We start from the raw sequence: 19885 nt of genomic DNA on the forward strand, positions 1-19885 counted from the left end.
GTTTCTTTCTTTTGCTTCCTTTTTTTTCTTTTTTGTATTTCCATGAGCTTACTTAGAACCCATGTTCAAAATTCTTTATTGGTCATTTTATTCTTTTCATTTAGTTTGGTATTAATTGGTATCAAACACTTGGGGTGACCTAACACTTTTAATTTTTCATATGTGGGTCATTAAAAAAGTTTTGAGATACACAAAAAATCAAGAGATGTAATATTCACATGGACAGAAACAAATGAGGTCCTCCCAGCAACATCAATAAGCTGAGTAAGTTTGAACTTGCATGGGTGAATCAGAAAGGGGACTATTGACTATGTTCCTTAGAAATAAAATAATAGACCATAACACAGTCTGTCTCAAAACTTTAATAGTGATCCTTATATTTCCTTAGTTTTTTCCACTGTTTTTTTCTTATCTGGCCTCTCTATCAAGAGCCAAGGGTATTGGGGCTGGCTTATGGTATTTTCTCTGAGACCCTGGGGATCATAGTCATGGAGAAGAGTACTGGTGCTGAGTTGTCTATGGTTTGCCCTAGAAGGAATAATGAACCTCCTGGGTTATCCATGACCTGCTATCTTTACCTCTTCCAAATAAAACGTAGTAAGTTAAGTCACCGAGCTGATCCTCAAGGGTGGTAGTAAGCCACACCTTGTGTGCATGGGTTAAAAGACACTTTGGAGGACTGTATCATTTTTCTCCATTATTAGTTGATGTTGATGCAAGTAAGCCAGCAGCCAAGATGTTCTTTTGTGACTGTGGTACCTTCTGATCCCCAAGGTGAAATACTAGAGTGCCTCAAACTTTAAGAAGAATTCTATAGCTTCCAGGGGGCTCTGTGACTCGACTATCACCAATGTGGAAGGAGAGGCAAGATAGTTTGTGGTCAGGTTGTGTGAGCCTCCCTGTCAGTAAGTGAAGCCTGTGGGAAGGACCAAACAGCAGCACTCTTTCTGATTCCTGGACTGGCTCTTGTTCCTTGGGAGAATTACTCAAATGCCCTGAGTGGTGGGTGGGGTCTGGAGCTTCCAGATGAGTCCTATATCTCTGATGCAGCCTAGGTGGATGGAGGAGTACAAGTGGACAGGGTTGGTTGAGGGGTGTAGCTGAACAGGGCTTGGTTGGGAAGGCTTGCCCTCTGGCTTCACAGATACTGACTGTTGTGGCATGAGTTAAAGGTCTGCTTCCAGTTTCTGGCTGAAGTGGCCCTAATGGGCCAGAAATTCTGTTTCAGGAGGCAGGCTCAACAGAGACTGACAATCTGGAAACCCTCAGAGGACCTCACTTTTCTCCCTTCTTTCTGTTCCCAGGCTAGTGGAGCTTCCCCACAGCTGTATTGTGGGCTGGGATGTTCCTCACATAGAAACCCAGCCTGAGCTGAGAGGGCAGCCCTTCTGTGGTGAAAGGAGTTCCCTATGAGCACATTATAGCCAGGACCCACATCATACTCTCCTCACTGATCTTCCTACACAGGCTCCCTCACCCCCTCCCCGGACCAAGTAGGTCAATCCCAGACCATGCCAGGGAGAAGCATGCCAGACCAGAGTCACCCACAGGGTGACAAGCAGTTTCAATATTCTACCACTTCAGGGCATGTCTGGCTCCCTTAAAGCCACTGGGCATCCAGCACCAGGACAAACCAGCAAGCGGGATTCACAGTCTGAGCATATCTTGGTCAACTGTAGGACCCCAAGAGAAAAAGCCTAAGTCCCACACTCTGTGGAAACCTTATTATTGTGCCTCAATTCATTCTTCTCTTCTCTTCTCTTCTCTTCTCTTCTCTTCTCTTTCTCTATGTCCTTCTCAACACAAGTAGAACAACGAGGGACAGAAAAGAGTTTCTATGGAAGAATGCTAGCAGTCTGGTCTGGAGGGCATCTTCCCTGACCTGTGGATTCTCTGGTAGGTTCTGGCACATTCCCCTAAGAGTTAAACCTGTTCTATTAATATTCGTTTATTAGGTTTTTTTCATCTAAAACTTTTCCTTCTATAAAAGAAGGTCTAGCAGCTGATGTGTCTGGTCAGCCACATCAAAACTGAGTTCATTTCACTTCTTATATTTCAAATACTCTCAAATTTATTATTGTTGATGTTAATATATTTAAAGTTTTATTAATTATTTAAAAAATGACTTGAGGAAACTAATAACAAAATTATCTTGGTGCAATATAATTTATAAAATGAAAGTAAATACATATCTTAAATATTGAGAAAAGGGTATCAAATGTTTCAAGCAGACCTCTAAGTGAATATAACTACTGTGAGTGAACATTAAGCTTAAGTAAATTTCTGGGTAAACACAACAGAGAGAAATGCGAGCAATTACATAGTATTAAATGTCTAATGAAAAGAAACGTGCATTCTAGGAACAAGTTTTCTCCCTGGAACTAAATTCTAACAGGAATTAATTCTGTAGCTTTTTAGACTGTGGATACTAAAAGACATTACAGAATATATATTTATGTATATATTTATGTATCTAAAAAATAACAGTGCTCAAACTCTAGAATAAACTGTGGATATGTGGGGGCAAGCAAAAGCAAGAGAATAGATATTATTGGGCATCTATTAGTTGCTTTGTACTAACAAGTAACTTATATGTGTTATCATATTTTATCTTCACCAATTTCCTATGAAATATATATTATTTCCATTTTAAATATGGAATTCTTAAGGATTGGAGACAGTAAGTATTTACAGGTATATACAATCTTTGGTGTATTAATTATCAGATGTAAAAACATTGGTCCATATAGATTTCTACTGAGCTCCCTAGTTGTACCATGCATCCAAATCATGTGAGTTGTTATCATCTTCTGAGGATGCTGCTACCATTTTCTACATGGGTTACAAGGTATCTATTTAATCCTCATACTGATTCTAGTCTCCAGGAATTTTTCTTCTCTTTTCTCTCCTTGGCCTTATGCGACCCTTTTCTCTGTCATTTATCCCACAGAGACAAGGAGATTGTTTCTTTGTTGTCATTAGTATTTGAAAAATGAGGCTCTTTCTTTCTGCTTCCCATCTTATAAAACATCTGTACTCATAATTGAAATGGAGTAAAAGAAAACCAAAAAAAGAAAGCATAATTATCTCAAGAAATATCCTAAAGCACTAGTAAGTTGCTAGTGAAAGGCTAAAAGTAAAACATAGGTGTATCTGGAAGAGAAATGATGTGTACATTATATTAATATAGCACAGAATTTGAATAGATGGCCTTAAGAGTTAAACAGAGATGACTTTTAATTCTACTTTTACCACTTAGTAGGTTTGTGACCTTGGATGAGATATCTACAATTTCTACATCTTTTTACTCATTTCCAAATTGGAGATTTTGTATGGTTGATGTTATTTTCGAACTTGATATGGTCCTGTTCAACACTTCCACTTGATTTTGGTTAAATCTTGGAAGGTGACGTGCTTCCAAGTAATGGTCAATTTCCTTCAGATTTTCGTATTTCTGAGAGTAAAGTTTCTTGTAATATTCATTAAGGATTTTTTGGATTTCTGATGAGTCTGTTGTTATTTCGTCTTTGTTGTTTCTGATTGATGAGATTAGAGATTTTACTCATTTTTTTCCTGATTAGGTTGGCCAAAGGTTTAAAAATACACTACTGGGACTTGATCAAACTAAAAAGCTTCTGCACAGCCAAGAACACAGTAAGTAAAGCAAACAAACAGCCCTTAGAATGGGAGAAGATATTTGCAGGTTATGTCTCTGACAAAGGTTTAATAACCAGAATCCAAAGAGAACTCAAACACATTAGCAAGATAAGAACAAGGGATCCCATCGCAGGCTGGGCAAGGGACTTGAAGAGAAACTTCTCTGAAGAAGACAGGCACACGGCCTTCAGACATATGAAAAATGCTTATCATATTTAATCATCAGAGAAATGCAAATCAAAACTACTTTGAGATATCATCTAACTCCAGTGAGACTAGCCTATATCATAAAATCCCAAGACCAGGGATGTTGGCGTGGATGTGGAGAAAAGGGAACACATTTGCACTGCTGTTGGGAATGCAAATTAATACATTCCTTTTTTAAAGAGATATGGAGAACACTTAGAAATCTAAAAATAGATCTGCCATTCAATCCTGTAATCCCTATAATGGGCATATACCCAGAAGACCAAAAATCACACCGTAACAAAGATATTTGTATCAGAATGTTTATTGCAGCCCTATTCATAATTGCTAAGTCATGGAAAAAGCCCAAGTGCCCATCGATCCATGAATGGATTAATAAATTGTGGTATATTTACACCATGGAATATTATGCAGCCTTAAAAAAAGATGGAGGCTTTACCTCTTTCATGTTTACATGGATGGAGCTGGAACATATTCTTCTTAGTAAAGTGTCTCAAGAATGGAAGAAAAAGTACCCAATGTACTCACCCTTATTATGAAACTAATGTAGGAACTTCACATGAAACCTATAACCCAGTTACAACCTTAGAATAGGGAGAAGGGGGAAAGGGAGGGGAAGGAGGGGGGAGGTTGGTAGAGGGGGGGGATTAATGGGATTACACCTGCGGTGCATCTTACAAGGGTATATGTGAATCCTAGTAAATGTGGAATGTAAAGGTCTTAGCAAAATAACTAAGAAAATACTACGAAGGCTATGTTAACTAGTGTGATGAAAATGTGTCAAATGATCTATGAACCAAGTTTATGGTGCCCCATGATCATACTAACGTACACAGCTATGATTTAATAAAAATAAATAAATAAAAAGAAAAAAAACAAAATGGAGAGATACAGTGTTTTCACAATTTGATAATTTTGAGGATTAAATGTGATCATAGGCATAATATACTGAGGGCAAGGTCCAGTAGATCATAAATATTTAATCTTAGAATATTCTAAAGTAACTTTTTCATTAGAGTGCATGACAGATCAAATAGGCATGAAAGTAAACTCAAAATGGATAAAGGACATAAATTACATAACTAGTAGTAGAAAACATGGAAAAAATGCTTTATGATGTTGGATTTGACAATTTCTTAGACATAGCACTAAAAGCACAGGAAACAAAAGAATAAAAATGGATACATTATACTTCCTCAAAGTTGATGCATCCAAGGATTCTATCAACAGAATAAAAAGACAAGCCTTTGAATGGAAGAAAGTATTTGCTAATCAAATATCTATTAAGGGATTAATATCCAGAATATATAAGGAGCTCTACAACTCAGCAACAAAATAATAAACAGCCTAATTTTAAAATGAGCAAAAGAGGAGGCGGAGCAAGATGGCAGCCGAGTAACAGCTTCCTTGCATCTGGGCACCGTGAGTCTGGGGAGATAGGAGTCCAGGCATCTCTGCCTGGTGGAATCTGTCTATCATCACCCCTGAGAGGATACAGGGAGTCAGCGAGAGACTTCTGGACCCCAAGAGGAGGACTAAAACAGTGGAAAACCGGCAAGTGGTCGCATGTGTGTGTTCAATCCGTCTAAACCCGCCGGCAACTGTAAGTTCAGTAGCAGCGAGACTGCAAACCAGAAAGACCTTACCTGTGAACTGCTTGGTGTCTTTGGACTTGGCACTCAGCTGAATTGCCTTGGGGGGAGCCTGAGCGGGAGTGCAGAGAACTTTGGCCTTTGTCTAGGGCCCCAGTCTGAGCCGCTGAGCCAGACGGAGCTAATAGTGTTTGGCTCTGGGTCACAGGTAGCCATTGTGAGCGATCTGCTCCGGCAAGCTCCGCCCTCAGGGTCGAAGAGCTAGAATTGGGTGGGATCTGGAAACCAAGTGACCAAGTAGCCTAAGGGTGGGGTTTGAGACACCTTGCAACCCTAACCCTCGGGGGCAGAGGGAGACCAGTTTTGGCACACAGGGTAAGTGGATAGCCACTTCAGCAGTGATTCCAGAGACAAGCACTTCCCTGGGAAAGCTTCTGCTGAGCAAGTGAACAAGTTCAAAGTGCCTTTTAAGTGGGCTGAAGAGAGATTTAGGGTGTCTACCTGCTGGGAATTGAGAAACTAGCAGCCTCCAGTCGTATCAGAACTCTGATTAACATCTCAAACCCCAGAAGACCACGTGTTGCCCAGACAAAATTCAATGACATATACAAACTGCTTTGTTTTTGGTTGTGTTTTTTTTTTTTTTATTTTTGGTTTGGTTGTTTTTTTTGTTTATTTTGATGTTGTTGATTGTTGATTTGTTTTTTAAGTTCAACCTTTTCCATACAGATCCTTTTTCTTTCTCAATTTTCCTAGTTTAATTACAATTTCCCATTGCTGCCTATTTCAATAATTAGAACTTCATATTTGTTAGTGTTTCTACTGCTATTATTTGGTTTTCCATCCAATTTGATCCCGTAAAGTTTTCTGTTTGCTTGTTTTGGTTTGATTTACAGCATTTTTGTCTTTCCTCTCTACTTGGTGGAGGTGGGGTACTGTGTCTGATCAGGTTAGCAAAGAGCTGCTGACCTGAAGGGAACCACCAAACTGGGCACCCCCAGAAGGTGTTTTTTTTTTTTAGGATGTATCAAAGTACCCTACTGTACACCTATGTTGCTCTATCTCCCTCTTTCTGTGCCTCTCTTCTTTTTGTCAATATTCCTTTTACCCACCCCCTCTCCTTTCTCTATTTTTTTTTCTTAACACTTGGTCCCCCTTTCTTTCATCCCTTTCTTGCTCTTCAACCTTCTCACACTTCTGGTGCTGTAACCCTTAGTCCACAGGCACGAGAACTTAAACAGCAACAGGAAGTGAAAGGAAAATTAGGGCAAGGAAACAGATAAAAGAAATCACTCATGAGTAAGAATCAGCAGAAAACTCCAGGCAACATGAAGAACCAGTCCAGAACAACCCCACCAAGAGACCATGAGGTACCTACTGCAGAGGATTCCACCTATACAGAAATATTAGGAATGACAGAAAGGGAATTTAGAATACACATGCTGAAAACTATGAAAGAAATGATGGAAATAATGAAGGAAACTGCTAATAAAGTGGAAAATAACCAACAGGAAATTCAAAAACAGAATCAAATAAGAGATGAACGATATGAAGACTATAAAAAGGACATAGCAGAGCTGAAGGAAATGAAACAGTCAATCAGGGAACTTAAAGATGCAATGGAAAGTATCAGCAACAGGTTAGACCATGCAGAAGAAAGAATTTCAGAGGTAGAAGACAAAGTTTTTGAGGTAACTCAGATAATAAAAGAGGCAGAAAAGAAGAGAGAGAAAGCAGAACGTTCACTGTCAGAATTATGGGACTTTATGAAGCGTTCCAACATACGAGTTATAGGAATTCCAGAAGGGGAAGAAGAATGCCCCAGAGGAATGGAAGCCATACTAGAGAATATTATAAAAGAAAATTTCCCAAATATCACCAAAGATTCTGACACACTGCTTTCAGAGGGCTATCGGACCCCAGGTCACCTCAACTCTAACCGAGCTTCTCCAAGACACATTGTGATGAACCTGTCCAAAGTCAAGACAAAAGAAAAGATTCTGCAAGCTGCCAGGAGTAAGCGCCAGTTGACCTACAGGGGCAAATCCATCAGAGTGACCACAGACTTCTATAATGAAACTTTCCAAGCAAGAAGACAATGGTCATCCACCTTTAATCTATTTAAACAGAACAATTTTCAGCCCAGAATTCTGTACCCTGCTAAGCTAAGCTTCAAAATTGACGGAGAAATCAAATCATTTACGGATATACAAACATTAAGGAAATTCGCCACAACAAGACCAGCTCTACAGGAAATACTTCAACCTGTTCTGCACACTGACCACCACAATGGATCAGCCAGCAAAGTAAGAACTCAGAAATTAAAGGACAGAACCTAACCTCCACACTGATGCAAAAGATAAAACTAAGCAATGGACTCTCACAAAATAAGATGAATAGAATACTACCACACTTACCAATTATCTCAATAAATGTTAATGGCTTGAATTCCCCACTTAAGAGACATAAATTGGTTGACTGGATTAAACACAAGAAATCCATTTGCTGTCTGCAAGAAACACACCTGGCTTCAAAAGACAAATAAAAACTCCGAGTCAAGGGTTAGAAAACAATTTTTCAGGCCAATGGAATTCAGAAGAAAAGAGGAGTTGCAATCTTATTTTCAGATACATGTGGATTTAAAGCAACTAAAGTCAAAAAAGACAAAGATGGTCACTTTATATTGGTCAAGGGAAAAATACAACAAGAAGATGTTTCAATTCTAAATATCTATGCACCCAATTTAAATGCTCCCAGATTCTTGAAACAGACCTTACTCAGTCTGAGCAATATGATATCTGATAATACCATAATAACAGGGGACTTTAACACTCCTCTTACAGAGATGGACAGATCCTCTAAGTAGAAATTAAACGAGGATATAAGAGATTTAAATGAGACCCTAGAAGAACTGTGCTTGATAGAAGCATATAGAACACTCCATCCCAAAGATAAAGAATATACATTCTTCTCATCACCCCATGGAACAGTCTCCAAAATTGATCATATCCTGGGACACAAAACAAATATCAACAGAATCAAAAGAATTGAAATTTTACCTTGTATCTTCTCAGACCATAAGGCACTAAAGGTGGAACTCAACTCTAATAAAAATGCTCGACCCCACCCAAAGGCATGGAAATTAAACAATCTTCTGTTGAATAACAGATGGGTGCAGGAAGAAATAAAACAGGAAATCATTAACTTTCTTGAGCATAACAACAATGAAGACACAAGCTACCAAAACATGTGGGATACTGAAAAGCAGTTTTGAGAGGAAAATTCATCGCTTTAGATGCCTACATTCAAAAAACAGAAAGAGCACATCAACAATCTCACAAGAGATCTTATGGAATTCGAAAAAGAAGAACAATCTAAACCCAAACTCAGTAGAAGAAAAGAAATATCCAAAATCAAATCAGAGATCAATGAAATTGAAAACAAAAGAATCATTCAGAAAATTAATGAAACAAGGAGTTGGTTTTTTGAAAAAATAAATAAAATATATAAACCATTGGCCAACTAACGAGGAATAGAAAAGTAAAATCTCTAGTAACGTCAATCAGAATAGATAAAGGGGAAATAACAACTGATCCCACAGAGATACAAGAGATCATCTCTGAATACTACCAGAAACTCTATGCCCATAAATTTGACAATGTGAAGGAAATGGATCAATATTTGGAATCACACCCTCTCCCTAGACTCAGCCAGGAAGAAATAGAGCTCCTGAACAGACCAATTTCTAGCACTGAGATCAAAGAAACAATAAAAAAATCTTCCAACCAAAAAATGCCCGGGTCCAGATGGCTTCACTCTCAAACCTTCAAGGAAGAGCTTATTCCTGTACTGCAGAAATTATTCCAAAAAATTGAGGAAGAAGGAATCTTCCCCAACACATTCTATGAAGCAAACATCACCCTGATACCAAAAACAGGAAAAGACCCAAACAAAAAGGAGAATTTCAGACCAATCTCACTCATGAATATAGATGCAAAAATTCTCAACAAAATCCTAGCCAATAGATTACAGCTTATCATCAAAAAAGTCATTCATCATGATCAAGTAGGCTTCATCCCAGGGATGCAAGGCTGGTTTAACATACGCAAGTCTATAAACGTTATCCACTATATTAACAGAGGCAAAAATAAAGATCACATGATCCTCTCAATAGATGCAGAAAAAGCATTTGATAAAATCCAGCATCTTTTCTAATTAGAACACTGAAGAGTATAGGCATAGGTGGCACATTTCTAAAACTGATTGAAGCTATCTATGACAAACCCACAGCCAATATTTTACTGAATGGAGTAAAACTGAAAGCTTTTCCTCTTAGAACTGGAACCAGACAAGGTTGTCCTCTGTCACCTTTACTATTCAACGTAGTGCTGGAAGTTCTAGCCAATACAATTAGGGAAGACAAGGAAATAAAGTGAATCCAAATGGGAGCAGAGGAGGTCAAACTCTCCCTCTGTGCTGATGACATGATCTTATACTTAGAGAACCCCGAAGACTCAACCACGAGACTCCTAGAAGTCATCAAAAAATACCGTAATGTTTCAGGATATAAAATTAATGTCCACGAGCCAGTAGCCTTTGTGTATACCAATAACAGTCAAGATGAGAAGCTAATTAAGGACACAACTCCCTCCACCATAGTTTCAAAGAAAATGAAATACTTAGGAATATACCTAACGAAGGAGGTGAAGGACCTCTATAAAGAAAACTATGAAATCCTCAGAAAGGAAATAGCAGAGGATATTAACAAATGGAAGAAAATGCCATGCTCATGGATGGGAAGAATCAACATTGTTAAAATGTCTATACTTCCCAAAGCAATCTACCTATTCAATGCCATTCCTATCAAAATACCAACATCGTACTTTCAAGATTTGGAAAAAATGATTCTGCGTTTTGTATGGAACCGGAAAAAACCCCGTATAGCTAAGGCAGTTCTCTGTAACAAAAATAAAGCTGGGGGCATCAGCATACCAGATTTTAGTCTGTACTACAAAGCCATAGTGGTCAAGACAGCATGGTACTGGCACAAAAACAGAGACATAGACACTTGAAATTGAATTGAAAACCAAGAAATGAAACTAACATTTTACAACCACCTAATCTTTGATAAACCAAACAAGAACATACCTTGGGGGAAAGACTCCCTATTCAATAAATGGTGTTGGGAGAACTGGATGTCTACATGTAAAAGACTGAAACTGGACCCACACTTTTCCCCACTCACAAAAATTGATTCAAAATGGATAAAGGACTTAGATTTAAGGCATGAAACAATAAGAATCCTCCAGGAAAGCTTAGGAAAAACACCAGAAGATATTGGCCTGGGGAAAGACTTCATGAAGAAGACTGCCATGGCAATTGCAACAACAAAAATAAACAAATGGGACTTCATTAAACTGAAAAGCTTCTGTATAGCTAAGGAGACAATAAGCAAAGCAAAGAGACAACCTACACAATGGGAAAGGATATTTGCATATTTTCAATCAGACAAAAGCTTGATAACTTGGATCTATAGAGAACTCAAATTAATCCACATGAAAAAAGCAAAGAATCTCATATATCAATGGGCAAGAGACATGAATAGAACTTTCTCTAAAGACGACAGACGAATGGCTAACAAACACATGAAAAAATGTTCATCATCTCTATATATTAGAGAAATGCAAATCAAAACAACCCTGAGATATCATCTAACCCCTTTGAGAATGGCCATCATCACAAAATCTCAAAACTGCAGATGCTGGCGTGGATGTGGAGAGAAGGGAACACTTTTACACTGCTGGTGGGACTGCAAACTAGTACAACCTTTCTGGAAGGAAGTATGGAGAAACCTCAAAGCACTCAAACTAGACCTCCCATTGGATCCTGCACTCCCATTACTGGGCATCTACCCAGAAGGAAAAAAATCCTTTTATCATAAGGACACTTGTACTAGACTGTTTATTGAAGCTCAATTTATAATCACTAAAATGTGGAAACAGCCTAAATGCCCACCAACCATGGAATGGATTAACAAGCTGTGGTATATGTATACCATGGAATACTATTCAGCCATTAAAAAAAATGGAGACTTTACATCCTTCGTATTAACCTGGATGGATGTGGAATACATTATTCTTAGTAAAGCATCACAAGAATGGAGAAGCATGAATGCTATGTACTGAATTTTGATATGAGGACAATTGATGACAATTATGCTTATGGGGGGGAACAGAAAGAGGGAAGGAGGGAGGGGGGTGGGGCCTTGGTGTTTTTTTCACACTTTATGGGGGCAAGACATGATTGCAAGAGGGACTTTACCTAACAGTTGCAATCAGTGTAACCTGGCTTATTGTACCCTCAATGAATCCCCAACAATAAAAAAAAATAAAAATAAAAAAATAAAATAAAATGAGCAAAAGATTACACATTTTTACAAAGATGATAAACAAATTGTCCTATAAACACATGGAAAATGCTTAGCATCACTAGTCCTTAGATTAATGCAAATCAAAGACACATTGAAATATTAATGCGTACACATTAGGATGGCTAGTATCAAAAAGTAAAATAAAATAATGGAAAATAATAATTTTTGTCAAGAATGTAGAAAAGTAGAACTCTTTTGCATTGCTGGTAGAAATTCAAAATTGTGAAGAATCTGGAAAGCTGGTGATTTGTGAATAAATTAAACTTAAAATTGCCATATTATTCAACAATTCCACTTCTAGATAAATAGAAAAAAGATTTGGATTGAAGAAGTCAAACTGGTATTTGTTTATCCATATCCATAGCAGCATTGTTGCCAAAAGCCAAAAGGTGGATGCAGCCTTGATGCTCTTCAATGAATGAATGGATAAAAAAAAAATGTGGGATATACATACAATGGAATATTATTAATCCTTTAAAAGAAATTAATTTCTGATGCATACTGTAATAGTGATGAGCCTTGATGACATTAGGCTAAGTGAAATAAGCTCAATCAGAAAAATATAAATCTTGTGATGCCACTTTTGTCACTACAAAATAATCTTTAAAAATTAACTCAAATGTATGCATACTCAAGTATGTGTTCAAATGGGTTAAGATTATGTTTATGATCATTTAGAAAATTCCCATTCCATTTACTAGTGTTGTCAGTTCTCAAGTTCAGCTTTTCATTCTGACAAGGAACACATTTCCCCTGGAATATTTTGGCCTTTACCTACTCTTTTCATTAATGTCATAGATCCTCTATCAAACCTAGGAATTCTGTACCTTATTTTCAACACATGTACATTTAGGATTAGCCTTAGAGAAGATTGTTAAGTAGAAGAGGTTTTTCTTTACTCTGCATTTTTTTTTTTATCATTTCCCCCCTTTCTTGAGACCTCACTTGCAACAGTTGAGCTAGATTATGGACTTTCTTGATTCCTCTTCTATAAAAACAAATTTATTTTCTACCCTATATTAGAAAGTGAAACTCATTCAAAGCCTCAAATTAAATTGGTGCTTGGTTAACTGCTTTAAGTACTTCCCATGTTCAATATGGTTTGCATTTTGATATTAGCTTTCATCCCAAACACATGATCTAAAAATTTTAAGAAAATTATGAGAGGTAAATGGAAGACAAACTTTTTAGTGCTTCAAATTATGTGAAGGCTGCTGACTATTACTTCTAGATGTAATTCTTCCTTTATATAGAATGTCATTTTTTTCTCATAAATACTGTGGAAAGATGTAGCAAAAATTTAACCAATGTTTGATCTTCTTATATATTTATTAAACACCCTTTGACATAGTTAATTCTGAGGATTTTGTTAATGGTTACTCAAGAGCAACCAACACACATACATACACACACATACTTCTCATTCCCTTTAATCAGATAAATAGTATAATAGGATACTAATCATTATTGGTCCACTGGTAAGAAAAGACACAGATAAAATGGCATTTCAGATAGGAAAAGATGCTTTCTAAAGAAGTGAGTGAAGGGTGATGGTATTTCTAGGTAGCATTATAGGAGATTTATTTCTCAAATAAAATAGGAGGATCTACCAGGCTGTAAAAAGAAATTGGCCCTGACCTACAGGTATGGCACAGAGTACAGAAATAGGTACTGGGATATTAGCATCATGTTGTGCTCATAATTTGTTTATTTATTTATTTATTTTAATTGTTAAATCATAGCTGTGTACATTAGTGCAAACAAGGGGTACAATGAGCTGGTTTCATATACAATCTGAAATATTCTCATCAAACTATTCAACGTAGCCTTCATGGCATTTTCTTAGTTATTGTATGTAGACATTTGTATTCTGCCTTTAGTAAGTCTCGCCTGTACCCATTCTAAGATGCACCGTAGGTGTGGCCCCACCCATTACCCTCCCTTCTCCTTCCTTGGCCCTTTCCTCATAGTCTTGTGCTATAGTTGGGTTATCCTCCTATGGCCGTGATGTTTTTAACTTTAGCATGTTTCATTAAAAATAAAAAAAAGCAGCAATTGAACTCCACAGAACAAAACATCCCCAACTTCTTTGTCTTTACCAAAACAAGAGATTTTGTGTTTCTTTACAGATAGCAGAAATAGAAGTTGCCCATGTGTTAAAACTCTAAAGTAATAAGGGACAATTATTTCATGGTTTCAGTGTCATGATTTACCTCCTCAAAAAGATACAAATTCTATACTTAGAAAATCAGTAAGTAAACAGTGGAGAATCATCTTATATTGCTGCAAAAAGAAGCTTTTGCTAATTTCCTTCTTTTCATATTCATTCATTCCATCTCTTAGTTATTTCTCCATATGTACTAGTCCTTATTGGTTTTAATTTCAAGTCATTTTATATTCCATCTGCTAGATCTACTCATTTCATTATTTGTTTTGCTGAATCTCTCTTTAATTCAGTAGCTATGGACCAACATGACAAAGGAAAACTAAGTAGCACATGTCATAGGCAAGAACAGTAACATTCAAGTGGGTTAATCTTATAGTTGGTCTTTATAAGAGTCACATGAAAATCTATCTTTTTAAAAAGATAAGGTAGGTGTGGAAAATGTTATGTATCCTACGCTACAGACTTGAAGTTAACACTATCATATTTTCTTGCTAAGTATACTTTTGAGACAATAATTTCTCAAAAAATTATCTTTCTGGGTTAGGTCTTCTCTAGGGCCAATGAGAATCAATATTTGCCTCCAGAAAAAACTATGAATTGTGTGTAAATTTTAATAACTAAAGACCAATTAGTTAGTTCTCACATTACTTTTTTTAGAACTTTGTCATTTACTTTTAAATTGGAATCCAGTAGCCCTGGGTCAAGGTATAGTTCATTTCTACCCCAGTTGTTTTAAAGGAAATGCATGACATTTCTGGGGCCCTATTCCCCAGTGATGATTTTAGAGGGCCTTGATGAGTATTATAGCTTTAAAATTCAATCTGAAGGTTTTGGAGTGGGTAGAGGATTTAAATTTTCTCATTACTTTTATCATGTTTTCTTCCCTTTACACTCCAGTTTTAACTTACATAATTATCACTTCATTTTAAATGAATTTTTGTCATAACATACATGCTTTTTGCTCTTCCATATACTCCATGTACTTTTACAGCCTAAGGAGTATAATGAACATGTACTGTGTTTTCATACAAAAAAAATATAGAAAAATAATTTCCAAATTAAGTATCTAAAATAAGTTCAAGAAATCCATCACTGTATATAAAATAATCATTAGATAATGGTAGTAAACAAGATCTTTTAATATACACAGTGAAGGCATATTATAAATCTCTGTTGTTCATGCCAAACACTTCTTTTTGAACATTGCTGAACATATCACTAACTTACAGGAGATACTTATTTTAACTAGAATCATTTGGAGCCATAATCACTGAATCTTGGACAAGATATAGTGTATCATCTATGTCAATGCTGCAAAATGCTCAAATACTTTAGAATATACCATATTTCATTGATTTGTATTTCACATTTTAGCATCTCTAAGGACACCCCCTTAAAATTCATGGCATGTCAGAGTTGAATAGATTTTTTTATTCTTGGTGCAAAAATATAGTGCATCTTATAATTGATGGCATCCTAAATTTGTAAAATAGATGCTACCTTGCTATTGTTACTGAACCAACATATATATGCCTTATTTCTGTGCTTGATTATTTAAGCTTGAAGAATGGCAAGTTTCTGGCTTAAAAACTTCCTGAAACTTGAATAATAATTTTATTTTAATACCTGTTTTTATGAATTATTATAATTTAATCTCATGCTATTTTGGTACAGTCTTTTACATTTCATATACACTACCAATGAAAGGATTGACATACCACTTCCATACTCTAAGTGTTAATTATTGACTACACTAGATAGACAGAAGCATCAATGATGATATCTAATTCAACTTTTGTAATCAAGGAATTCTCTTTATCTATAATAGCAAAATTCTTTAATATCACAGCAATAATAGTATATTATTTTATCAGTGTCAAGCAAATCCAGTTAAACTGCCAAAAATGATTGAACTTTGGTCCCAAATTTTATTTTGGTGGAGATATGAAACAATAAGTAAAGGCAACAAAATTACAATAATAGAAACACAGTTTTAATGTACTTAAGTTGTCATCAAAATGTCATTAAAATATGAATTAACCTTTACAATGAAATGCAGATAATAATTAAGATTATCTATCAGTTAATATTTTTCTGTTGAATCATATGAGTTTATATTGTGCCATACCTAACATGATAAATATAATTTGTAATATTAAACACAATTTTTAATAGTTCACTGTCTGTGTCTTTATGTAAATTTCAGAATATTTCAGTTGTTGATTTTCTATGAATATAGTTATTATAATTGATACAAGGCAAGGAATTAAAGTAGAATCGATTAAAGCAATATAAGAAAAGATTTAAACATATTTTATTGTAAATTAACATAATAGAGTCTTTTCTGTGGGTTTGGATTATCTATATTTGCATCCAAAATAAGTGAATTCATCATTGGGTGATTATTCAAACAATGTGCTGTACTGTAAGCTCCTGGTTGTCTGGTACCACATTTCATAACTGCATGTATTTCCTCAGCCCCTACCAAAGTACTTAGAATACAATCAAGCCTCAGTAATGGTGTGTGGAATAAACCACAGAAACAGAAAAACATATTGCCTTGCTCCATAGTACAAACATTTTTATGAGAGGTTATATATTCCTTTTTTCCCACTGTGCAGCCTAATAGTTGCAGACTCAAATATACAACAAATAAGACGCATTTTCAGGGCGGGGACAAGATGGTTGACTGAAGCCAGCTTTCCACAGAGTTTCCTGTCCAGAAGGAGAGTTAAAGGACAGAAATTTAGCAAGTAACTTGGTGGATTAGAGCTGCACCAAGAGAGAAGGTTGAAGAACACACATCAACCCTGCTGAGGTGAGCTGCAACCCCAAGGATACAAACAAAAGGTACAAAATCCATCACAAAGTGGAAGGGAGTCCTCTCTCCCATGAGAACGGCTCTGAATGCTGCACAAAAAATGAGCAGAGTTCAAAGGTCCTCCCACTACACTCCATGGGAGAGACCCTCTAAAAACTGGACTTACCTCCGCTACTAGGGTGCCACAGCATTCTCCTGACAGGCATAAAACTGTCTATATTCTGTACCTACAATTCTGAACTCCCAGCACTCCCTCCACTTTCACAATGAGGTCTGGAGGCCTGTACCCCAGGAGTCCAGACTCTTGGTTGATTTCTCGAGGGCTGTGGATAGGGCCTAATCTGCAGCTGGTCAGTGCTGATTCTGTGGCACAGGAGTGAGGAGAGACAGTCGGCTGAGAGGGAACCACACCAGAGCAGCAGTGCCCCAAGGCAAGAAGCAGCAGCCATTTTTGGCAACAATAGGGCTCACCCCCAGATATTCCAAAGCCACACCCCCAGACTCCCTGGCAACAAGAGGAGCCTGGGCATCTTCTCAGGTGGCAACCACCATGGAACGGATCTGGGATTGAAACGCAGGCCCTGTGAGAAACGTGTTTGCCTGAGGTGGTACCAGCCTGGGTGGAGCGCAGGGACTACAAAATGCACACACAGAACTGGGAAATTCCCAGGGCGGGGATGACCCAGAGGACTGCTTTACTGAACCTAAGAAGCACCTGGCCCTCAGGGGATCATCAGCCTATAGACAAAGGAAGGTAGGAGATTAGAACTGACACCTAACTGTGTTATGAATACAAACCTGCAGGAGCAAAGACAGGGCCTGAGATGCAGGTCCTTGGAAAACAAAACAGCTTCTCTTCTACAGGGAAATTTAGCGGGGACAGAAAAAAATCCCATAAAGTTGTTCCATTCTGTCAGTAACAACAATCAGGGGCGGAGCTGGAACTGAGTGAACACCTTAAGCCTCCATCAAGTGCCCGAGCTTGTTATGCCAAACATCCCCCTGAATGATAGAAGCAGAGAGCAGTGGCCTGGCTGAGGAGATATAGATTTCCTTGTGATTCAGGCAGGTGCAAACCCCTGGAGTATCTCGTAACTGGAGGCAACAGCCTAACAGCCCTGCAGGGCTATCAGTGACTGTGTGTGACAGAGGTGCAAGGTGTGGAAGGAGGCATAAATCTTCCAAGACTAATCTATATGCTGGGTGGGTCCTCCTGACTTCACAGAGCACTGGAACAAGTCATATTTGAGTTGTCACCAGACCCCTGCAATCCGGTCGCCAGAGACCTTTTAAATTCTCCCACCTGAGACAGGTGCTGACTGAGACAATTTATTTGGACCTTTTGAACTGAGTCAAACACTGAGGACAATTCAAGTAGTGCCCTGAGTATGTGGTTATAGGAAGGTTTGATTTTCCTCTTCCAATTGTTACCTGTGGGGGGTGGGGTGACTTAATTGCTGGTATTTTTCCACAGCTGAGACTTCAACCCAGAGTAAATGTTTCACTAGGGTTGGACAGAGACCAGCTAAAAACAAGACAGAAACACTTAGCCCACCACACAAAACAGGTCCCCAGTTTCTCAGGCCATAGCACTGTCAGGGTCCTCAAAAAAGGTCCAGGGTAAAAGCCTAATGGTGTAAACTAATCAAAAAGCAGAATCAGCAGAATATCTCTTGTAACATGAATAACCAGAATAGATCAAACCCCTAAGGAAAGGTATGGCAGATGTAACTGATGATCCTATTCATAAACAGCTGGCCGAGATGTCAGAAATCGAATTCAGAATTTGGATTGCAAACAAGATTAATAGAATGGAAGAAAATTTGGAATTAGAAATTTGAAGAGAAATTCAAAAGTTGTCTCAAGAATTTACCGAATTTAAAGGCAAAACCACCAAAGATTTTGAGGCTCTGAAGCAAGAATTTAGAGCCCTCAAACATCTGAAAAATACAGTAGAATCCCTCAGCAACAGAGTGGACCAAGCAGAAGGAATGATTTCTGACATTGAAGACAAAGCTTTTGAACACACCCAAACTCTCAAAGAGGAAGATAAATGGAGAGCAAAAACAGATCATTCTCTCAGAGAACTCTGGTATAAATTGAAGAATGCTAATATCCTCCTCACTGGAATCCCTGAAAGTAATGAAGTGGCCTCGCAAGGCACCGAGGCCCATCTCCATGAAATTACGAAAGAGAATTTTCCAGACATGTCAGGAGATTCTGAAATTCAGACAGTAGAGAGTTTCAGAACCCCAGCAAAACTCAATACGAATAGGTCATCCCCTAGGCATATCATAATTAACTTCACTAAAGTTAATATGAAGGAGAAAATTCTGAAAGCAGCCAGATGTAAGAAATCCATTACCTACAAAGGGAAGAATATTAGAATGACTGCAGATCTCTCTGTTAAAACTTTTCAAGCCAGAAGAGGGTGGTCATCAAATTTTAATCTCTTAAAGCAAATTAACTTTCAACCCCGGATTCTGTGTCCAGCTAAACTGAGTTTAATTTATGATGGAGAAATTAAATACATTAATGATATTCATATGTTGAAGAAATTTGTTATAACAAAACCAGCTCTTCAGGATATTCTCTAACCTATCCTTCATAATGACCAGCCCAATCCTCTACCACAAAAGTAAACTCACTCAGTAACTTTTTTTAAGCTTTTAAAAAACTTAGGTTTATTAAAGTATAACTTACATAAAATACAGTTGGATGTTCTGACATTTGCATGCAGTAAGAACCATCACATCTAGATAAAATATTTCCATGGCCCCCCAAGTTCTATCAGGCCCCTTTATAGGCAAGTTTTCTTTTCCACTTGTAGGCACATTGTTGGTAATAAAAACTTAGTGGATACAGTGAGTTACAACATCCCATAAGTAGAACTGTTCAAGTAATACAACAAAGAAACCAGTCATTTTACCTACAAAACAAAATACACTGGAAGAAAAGATTATAATAAATTCTCAACATAGGGCATGCCAGTGACCTTGCAGTAGTTACTG

The sequence above is a fragment of the Nycticebus coucang genome, chromosome X (genome assembly GCF_027406575.1).
Source record: "Nycticebus coucang isolate mNycCou1 chromosome X, mNycCou1.pri, whole genome shotgun sequence".
Classification (NCBI taxonomy): domain Eukaryota; kingdom Metazoa; phylum Chordata; class Mammalia; order Primates; family Lorisidae; genus Nycticebus; species Nycticebus coucang.